Below are 10,074 nucleotides of genomic sequence, written 5' to 3' on the forward strand. Positions count from 1 at the left end.
CCATTCTTCCTTCCACTTGCACAACATTTACTTTGCCCTCAGCTGCCGCACAACCCCAAAGCATAATGGATCCATCTCCATGCTTCACAGTTGGCAAGGTGTTCCTCTCTACAAAGGATTCACCCTTTTTCTCCAAGTATACCTTCTTTGGTGCTGGCCAAAAAGTTCAATTTTGGTTTAGTCAGTCCAAAGCACATTGTGCCAAAAGGTTTCAGGCTTCTGAATGTTTTCTTTTAGATACTTCAGACACTTAATTTTGTGTTGAGTAGGTCTTTGTTGTTTAAAGTACATTGTATTGTTGTCCTGTGAACAGCTAGACCTGTGCTTGCTACTCTTTTTTGCAACTCTTTTGCAATGATGTGTGGGTTCTACTGAGCATTTCAGACCAGGTCTCAGGCCATTCTATCTGAAATCTTTCTTGGTCTTCCAGACCTTGCCTTGACTTCAACTGTTCCATTTATCTTCCATTTTCTAATAATGTTTCTGACAGTGGAAATAGGTAGTTTGAAACATTGAAATTTTATGTAGCATTCTCGTTCTGGGTGGAATGAACCATCTTCATTCTGAAATCCTTGGGCAACTGTTTAGAGGAACCCATGGTTCACCAGAGAGAACAGCCACTGCAATCGGATACTTTAGAAGTTACTTCAGAATAATATAATAATATAATAATTCTGCCCTGGAATTATACTTACCTAACTAATTGAAATCCTAACAAGGAAATCACCTGGGTCTGGGCCTTAATAATAATTTTTTTTCAGTGAAAAATTTGGATGCATATATCATGGCTAAAGTGGTTAAGTGTAAAGGAGTTTGTGTAATGGCGGCCAGGTACAGCCAATTACCTGGGTTTTAAAAATATTTTGACTGATTCATCGATTAAATTTAGGCAGTGGAAATACTGAAAATGCCTGTCCCTAAAATGCATACTGGCACACATCCTATGGCAGGGGTGGCAAACCCAGGTCCTCGAGATTTGCAGGGTCTGCTGGTTTTTGCTGTTACTTGTCACTTAATTAACAATTAAAGCAGCCGATTACACAGATAACTTGCCTCACCTGTTTTTTGGTTGAAGTGGTTATTATACCCTGTGGCTTCCCAGGACCAAGATTGGCCACCCCTGTCCTATGGCATCAGAAATGTACCTGTCATAATTAGTACCTTGGTGATATCAATGGGTTATAGATTTGTTTCAAACAAATTTCACTCAACTTGTTTTCTGTTAATCACACCTCTACTACCTACTAACATCTACTATCCTACCCATGGTTGGTGTCTTCACAAATTTTCTTGACTCTGTACTGGTGGGCTCAATCAGTGTAGACACCAGCTTCTCAGAGACATCCAGGACCATGTTGGCTACATTTCCGCTACTGGCTGGGCCCGGTTTCGGAGATATGTCATCGGTCATTAATAGAACTGTAGACAGGACAGCAGTCACTGTCTGGGAGAGTCAAAGAGAACACAAAAGAAACAAGCATTCATGAGAGAATTGAGTGCAAAAAAACAAACGTTCATCAAGAACGGAGCCCATCTCAAATAAAAATGTTTCAAAGTGTACAATTATCAAAAAGGTGAACCTGACTCCTATAAGCTGAAATGGTGGTCAGTCAGAAGGTGCCCTGACAAGTTCTGCCTACCTTCATGTACATTGTTGTTATAGTGCTGGAACTGTTTTTGTTCGGTTTTTAGGGGTCCAAGTATGAAGTGCTGTTCTTGTTTTTTTTATTTTTATTAACCATATTATTTTTGTTCTGTTTGTTATTTAATTTTCATTGTTATTTTATCTTTGCACAAACTGAATGGGCAGCAAAAACAAAATCGTAGAGCTACGAAACTTGATAGGTGGGTTCAGTTACTCCACCACTGCTCAGGTTATTGCGATGATGCCTCAAGGTGGCGCTGTAACACAGCCATTTACATTTTAGCCCATTAGCTGAACCGTTTGGTCACGGATCAAATTACTTTCCCCCCCAGATTCCTTGGCTTATATCAAACAAAATGTGCATTCCCAATTTCATTTGTGTCTGCCACATTTTTCCGCCATTTAAATTTTTTTCTAAAACAGACGCATTTTCCATGCATTTAATCTAATCTTCACCAAATTTGAGTGTGCTGGGACTAACCCCAATAAAAGCAATCACTTTTTTTGACATTGCAATCCATTTATCGATGACATTATTATTGCAAAATTAATTGTTGTGGCTGTGGCCATTTTTCCCAAAACAGCTGTAACTCATGAACTCTGTCTGATCCATACCAAACCTGGTGCACACATGTAGTCCATGATTCTGTAGACACATGCTAATATTGGCACCTCAGCCAATTGGTGGCGCAATAAGAAACAAAGTTTCAATGCCTATAATTCATCAACCATTTGACCAATAAGGTTCAAATTTGCTTCCATCTCTGTGCAAGTCTCCAACAGGTAAAATATAGAGGGCGCTACAGCACATATGCAGGTTTGCCAGGGGCGGCCTGTAGCGTAGTGGTTAAGGTAAATGACTGGGACACACAAGGTCGGTGGTTCTAATCCCGGTGTAGCCACAATAAGATTTGCACAGCCGTTGGGCCCTTGAGCAAGGCCCTTAACCCTGCACTGCTCCAGGGGAGGATTGTCTCCAGCTTAGTCTAATCAACTGTACGTCACTCTGGATAAGAGCATCTGCCAAATGCCAATAACGTAATGTAATGTAATGAAAGGTTATCTTTGGCTATGGTTAACGGATACAGTATATCATTAGATCCTACTCCTTCTGATTAATAACTTAACCTCAAGTAACAACATCAGCAACCATTTTTTCAAAAACACATTTTTTGCTTCTTCTACAAAATGAATCTAATCTTCACCAAATCTGACACAGAGCAGGCCAGGACTAACCCCAATAAAAGTGTCACTTTTTTTCACAAAACCTGGCAAACCCATGCGATCTGGGGCAGTGTGCCTATTGTACCTATGAATGCAAGGACCATTTCTGATAGCTTTGGTTACAGATATTTCTATTTCATTTCTTAATTTAGTTCTTTGTGATTTCTGCAATTGGTGGCTTAGGCAGTGCGAAAAAACCCAGCATAGACATTTCAATTCAGGAAAAACCCTGCATATGCACACATGCCCACACACCCACAGGAACACAAAAGTCAGGTTCTCCCAACACTGACCCCTGGAGGCAGAATGACATCAGACTTATCGTCCAAGTCCTGGCTCATTTTCTTCAGGAAGGCTACCTCAGCGGTCTGACCCTGCAGAGAGGAGCATGGTGAAGGCAGCTGTAACACGCTGTGTTATGTTTCAATGTTTCAGAGTCCTCTTCACAGGCAAATCTAACTTCACTAACTCACCTCTGCAGGGGTTATGGAGTCAATTTCTTCCCTCACACCTAAATGAAACAGATCAGTGATATTTGAAAGAAATAAAAGAAAAAAGAAGGAAAGAAAGTGATAGACAGATATTAATTACCAAATATTAAACAGGTTGGTGGTTTTCTTTGCTATTTTCTTTTTTTCTGTTCATGAACTTTGTGTGAATCATTCCATCCACTACTTACTCTTGCACTCCGTAACATCAAACTCCCAGGTAAAACCAGTCGTGGGAATGTACCCTTCTGTACAGGTACAGTAGTAGCTTCCTGGAGTGTTGTAGCACACAGTATCAGAACCACATTCGTTTGTAATACACTCGTCCACATCTGTAAGACATAACCTATAAAATCAGTATCACGCACCATCAGCTAACCCTCATCCATTCTCAATCCTGACAGTGTGACAGTGGGATGCTCTGACCTTCACAGGGATCTGAGGCATCAGGTAAGCTGGTTTGTTGGTAACCCCGATGACAGTCGCAGATATAATCCCCAATACTGTTTGTACAGTCACCGTTGAGACCGCAGATGGGGGGGTCCTGTAAACACTCATCTATGTCTGCGAAAGACATGACAGGGTTACAGCACAGTTTGGAGCTCATAGGCAAACAGTTAACATACAGTATGATATGAAATCACTTTCAGAATGCATCCCATGAACTTTTAATAGCAGTACCATTATAACAGTTTATTTTATCCCAGTAGAGGAGAGTTGTTCTTTAAGGCAGCACAGTATTCCTGCTTATGTCATCACCCTGCAATAGGCCATTATTTAAAAGTCTCAGGTGGCATTGCAGCCTGAAGTTACAGAACATAATTCAAACTGCTTCAGAAAATATCCAACTGTATGAATGCATTATCTGCTATAAAATGAGAATATACACCGATCAGCCACAACATTAACATCACCTGCTTTATGTGTACTTATATAAGCAGACAATCATAAGTGAATTGCATTCTAAAGTTTAATTTTTAAATGAAAATGGTAGGAGGGTTACATTGTTTTGTTATTTAAATACCTTGGCACATAATAGTGTTCATGATCATGTCTATTTTAACAGGACCTGTAGAATTCTTCATATTTAAACAAATGAAGACCACCAGCCATATTTCAAAATGCATGGGATCTATTCTTACATACTTTTCCCCACATGCAATACCATGTAATTCCAATGGAGCGAAGAATTATGAAACTGATGTAGGATTAGATGCCATGCATTTTTAAATATGGCCAGTGGTCTTTTATCATATTATTTAAATAAGAAAAATTCTACAGGTCCAGGAGCATCTGTTAAGATGGACATGATCACGAACTGGTGTTACATACCCCCCCCGAGCTTACAAGATTTCCATTTTCATTTCAAAATTAAACTTGTGAATGCAATTCACTCATGATTATCTGCTTATATAAGTACACATATCACATAATGAAATATAAAGTGTTTATAGGTTTATACATTTAAACAATTTTTACTCATAAATTATACTTGGTGTGTAACTCGTAATCTAGTTATGCTCCCAGGCTGTCACTTGTAAATAATGAATGACAGGACCCAAATCAATCTTCAATTATAATTGCCTTTGGGGGGTGAATCTATACATTAGTTTACATTGATTATTGAGAGTTAAAACATTTAACCAAAGTACAGAATTTTTGTTATGGCACACAATCCCAGCACCTACTGTGCTAACAGGGACTGAGCTACAGACAGCTTCAAAATGGACGAGACCTGCTGATTGGAAGGATATTACCAGACCGCTGAGTCATTGTTACATCAGTGTCCAAGATTGACAAGCCATATAGATTTTTTTCCCCCCCACTAATGTCATCTTGTGATTTACCAACACTAAGAAGTACTGACCTAGACAGGGGTTCACAGGACTGATCACAAGGGCCTTGTAGTACACATCGAAGCCCTGTTCACAGGCGCAGGTGTAATTCCCTACAGTGTTAGTACAGGTGGAGTTGGGTCCGCAGATGTCTGTCAAACACTCATCGATGTCTGTGGGGAAAAAAGCCACAGTTACAGCAAGGCCTGGAGGAATGGTTCTACCTGTCCCTGCTCTAATGGATAACACAATAATGTGATAGGCTATAAATAGTGAAGCCAACATGCAATATGTGGGGCGACATGGCTCAGGCAGTAAGAGCAGTCGTCTGGCAGTTGGAGGGTTGCCAGTTCGATCCACCGCCCGGGCTGTGTCGAAGTGTCCCTGAGCAAGACACCTAACCTCCAAACGCTCCTGACGAGCTGGTCGAGGCCTTGCATGGCAGCCAATCACCGTGAGTGTGTGTATGAATGGGTGAATGGAGAAGCATCAATTGTACAGCGCTTTGGATAAAGGCGCTATATAAATGCCTGCCATTTACCATTTATATGTTGTTGCACCTGTTACTTGCCTGTCCTCAAGCTTTGCATCCACATTTGAGAACCTTGATGAAGGCATACATTAAATGTTGGTTTCCTTGACAACAAATTATAAAGCATAGAAAGTGTGCAACTTTGTCTTTTTCTTTCTCCTTCACATTCAGTATACCCTTGATGGACAGCACCTTGTTGAACACAAGGTTTAATCTTCCCCCTTTTTCAATTCCTGTGCCTGTCCCTGCTACCTGTGAATGCTAACACTGCCACTCTGTGCTTAGCAGCTCAATTGGACATTGCAGGCCTTCCCATAATTTTGATTGCTCCTACTTATTTCATCTGGAAGTCTTCTTGGGTAGGCATAAATTTGGAGTTTACGATCTCTGTTAAATCTACATTTTAAGGCCCGGACACACCAAACCGACGGTTGGCCGCGGAGCGCCGGCAAAGATCGCCTCGATACTCGTCGTTAATGTTGGCTGTGCCGAACACACCGCAACGACGGTCCGCTGACGGCCGAGTTGCACGTACATTCTGCGCCTGCGTGAGAGGTAATAACTCTCCACACCAGCAGGTGGCAGTAGTCTGTATTTGTCTTTCAAAAAATGGAAACCGGAAGACCGGGGAATGCGTTTGCATTGCGTTGGACCTAGAAGCAGCCATTGTCTCGCTCACAACAAACAGTTTGCAGCAATTTCCTTGTTCTCTCGCTATTTAGTAATACTAATCGAAAATGATGTCTGGTAGTGATAGTAACTTTGGAATGGCTTGCTTTCGTCGCTTCCGTTTCTCTTCTCGTGCACTGATTCGCTAGCTGGACAGCCAATGAGAGAGCTCTCTCTCATCGACGGCTCCGGGGGCCCTCCAAAACACGCCGACGGAGTGTCGGCGTGCAGGACACACCGGAAAGACTCGGCCGACAGGGCACCACCGACGTCCGACGGCCGACCGTCGGTTTGGTGTGTACGGGCCTTAACTTGTTCATAAACCAGACACAGCAAAGATTTGAAAAACTGGTGCACTTTTACACATTTTAAATATAGAACAATATAAGCAAACAATATTTTTAAGAATCAATTTCAGATTATCATCATAAATCTCTGGCAGCCGAACTCCAATAGATTACAGACCACATCTAAAGAATTTAAATTTCTTTGGTTTTAAGATGCAGAAGGAAACATTAGTCCATGGAATCTAATGATTGCACTGCAAGTAGGTGGAGTTTAATTTCTTATAAACTACCACTCAAAAGTTTGGGGTCACTTAGAAATATCATTATTTTTCAAAGATAAGCAAAATTATTAAAATAACATTAAATTGATCGGAAATACAGTCTAGACATTGCTAATGTGGTAAATGACTTTTATAGCTGGAAATGGTTGATTTTTACAGTATAGTAGTACAGAGGCCCATTTTCAGCAACCATCACTCCTGTGTTCCAATAGCACATTGTCTTAGCTAATCCAAGTTTCACAGAACAGCGCAAACTGGCTCTAGTCAGAATAGGAAGAGAAGTGGGAGGCCCCAGTGCACAACTGAGTAAGAGAACAGGAGGACATTACATTACATTATTGGCATTTGGCAGACGCTCTTATCCAGAGCGACATACAACAAAGTGCATACCCATAACCAGGGGTAAGTGTGCTGAAAGACCCTAGAGGGAAGTACAATTTCAATTGCTACCCGTACAACAAAGATAAGGACCAGGGCCTTTTTAAAAAAAAATTTATCAACAAATAAACAAACAAACAACAAATCAAAAGTGACCAAACTTAACTATCCAAATACTGCTTACCTAGCCAACTAAAAATACCGAAACACTACGTGAATCACAAAGGCAACAATTAAGCTTCACAGGGAGGTAGGGAGGGATGGGGAGAGGTGCTGCTTGAAGAGGTGCGTCTTCAGTTTGCGCTTGAAGGTGGGGAGAGATTCTACTGTTCTGACCTCAACGGGGAGTTCGTTCCACCACCGTGGAGCCAGAACAGACAGTAGTCGTGAGCGTGAGGTGGAGGTTCGGAGAGGGGGAGGTGCCAAGCGGCCTGTGGAGGCTGAACGCCATCTGTCAAGCACGGTGGAGGAAATGTGATGGTCTGGGGGTGCTTTGGTGCTGGTAAATTGGGAGATTGTGAATAAGGAAGGCTATCACTCCATTTTGCAACGCCATGCCATACCCAGTGGACCTCCTACAACAGGACAATGACCCAAAGCACAGCTCCAAACCATGCAATACCTATTTAAGGAAGAAGCAGTCAACTGGTACTCTGTCTATAATGGAGTGGCCAGCGCAGTCAGCAGATCTCAGCCCTATTGAGCTGTTGTGGGAGCAGCTTGACCGTATGGTACATTAGAAGTGCCCATCAAACCAATCAAATCTGCGGGAGGCGATTCAGGAAGCATGGGGTGAAATTTCTTCAGATTACCTCAACACATTTACAGCTACAATGCCAAAGTTCTGCGAGGCCGTAATTGCTTTGACGAACGTTTGAAGGACAAAATTATTATTTCAAGTAAAAATCATTATTTCTAACCTTGTCAATGTCTTGACTATATTTTCTATTCATTTTGCAACTCATTTGATGCATAAAAGTGTGAGTTTTCATGGAAAACATGACATTTGGGTGACATCTGGGTGACCCCAAACTTTTGAGCAGTAGTGCAAGTGTGACAATTTTTAACTATCATCTATAAACTAACCATTCACTGACACTGGCAGGTTGGGGACAGAATAACATGGAAGGAATATAGAATAAAAAACAACACAGGGAATAGAAGACAACATTCAATTGAACATATAGGCATCCTGACCTTGACAGGGGTTTGAAATGTTAGCCATTGCACCCTCAGGGAGAACATGGTAACCTTCGTGACAAGTACAGGTGTGGGCTCCGACAATGTTGTCACAGTCAGCTTTGGGACCACAGATACCGGGTTCCTCCACACACTCATCGATGTCTGTGAGAGAATCACCAAGAATCATCAAGTAGCAGCTTGGCTGGGTGCACCAACATTTATTAGTGATTATCATTTGATATGATGCTTACCAAAAGTCACCAATGAAAAGCAAGATCAATGTCAATATCAAACCAATTTTATCCAATCTGTATATGCCCACGGTAATACATCTCAGAGGTTGTTGCATACTGACCTTGACAGGGATTTGAAGGGCTGGGCATGGTGTCATTAGGTGTTTGGTAACCTTGGTGGCAGGAGCAGATGTAAGACCCAATAGTGTTCACACAGTCAGAATTGGGATCACAGAGATTTTGACTTTCCGCACACTCATCAATGTCTGTAAAAGATTGAAGGCACAGCAATGTTCATTGACCCAAGCATCTCCTGGACCATGCCCATGTGAGGATGCTACCCCAAGGCTTAACTGTACTGTCTACTTATTCATTTATATAATACCTCTTATGAAGAACACCTGACAGGCACATTTCTGTAAGGTGTGTTACATGATTAAAACATGATTGAAGAGATCAGCAATGCAACAGAAATGCAGAGGACTCAAATCAATCATTGCTAAGAGAAATATACTGTGTCTGCATCATTCTAATGTGGATAAATATTAGAATATGGAGAAACATTACCAGTTGCATTCTTGTGTTCTGTAGCAGAACACGTCTAGCTACAGTAGCTAGCTAAGTTTGGATTATTGGAATCAGTGCATTTCATCAAGACCAGCCAAGAGCCTGATGAGAAAAAAGGTTAAGCACATTCATGATTGCTACCCTGAACAGCTGGTCTTGGCCAACAGGGTGTTAGATGAAACAAAAAAAGGAATAAGCAATGACTAACACGTGGTCATTCAGAACTTTCTCATTTTGTATCGCATTCCATATGTATGGGGAAACTCTGTAAAACACCATGAGGAGATCCGGAAGTGGTCCCATGCAGCAGAGTACAACACAATCAAAGTGTTTGCACGCCAAACAGGTAAAAGGCTCTGCCAGGCACAAGGACCAACACAGAAGACTGCTCAGCTTGTCGGATGTCAAGCTGACTTAAAGGTGCAATAGGTAAGATTTGTGTGTTAAAACATTGTTACAAGACCATTGTAAATCCCTTCTTATCATTGAAAAAGGTTCACTGACATGTTGCCTCACCCTATTCCAGTGTTTATAGTCCTTGAATGGGTTTCAAAATATACAGTTGACGGACCGACACTCTGTACCAAAACATTGTATAACTGCACAATAATTCACTGGTTGAAAATTGTTTCTAATTGCCACAGCCAATGGCATTTCAATGTCAGCATGTTTACAGAGAAGGGGGGAGGGATAAACAGTGTTGTGGTTTGAGGGTGTTTGTCGCTGCTATTCCTCGCTGAAATTAGAAGTGTG

The sequence above is a fragment of the Conger conger genome, chromosome 16 (genome assembly GCF_963514075.1).
Source record: "Conger conger chromosome 16, fConCon1.1, whole genome shotgun sequence".
Taxonomy (NCBI): domain Eukaryota; kingdom Metazoa; phylum Chordata; class Actinopteri; order Anguilliformes; family Congridae; genus Conger; species Conger conger.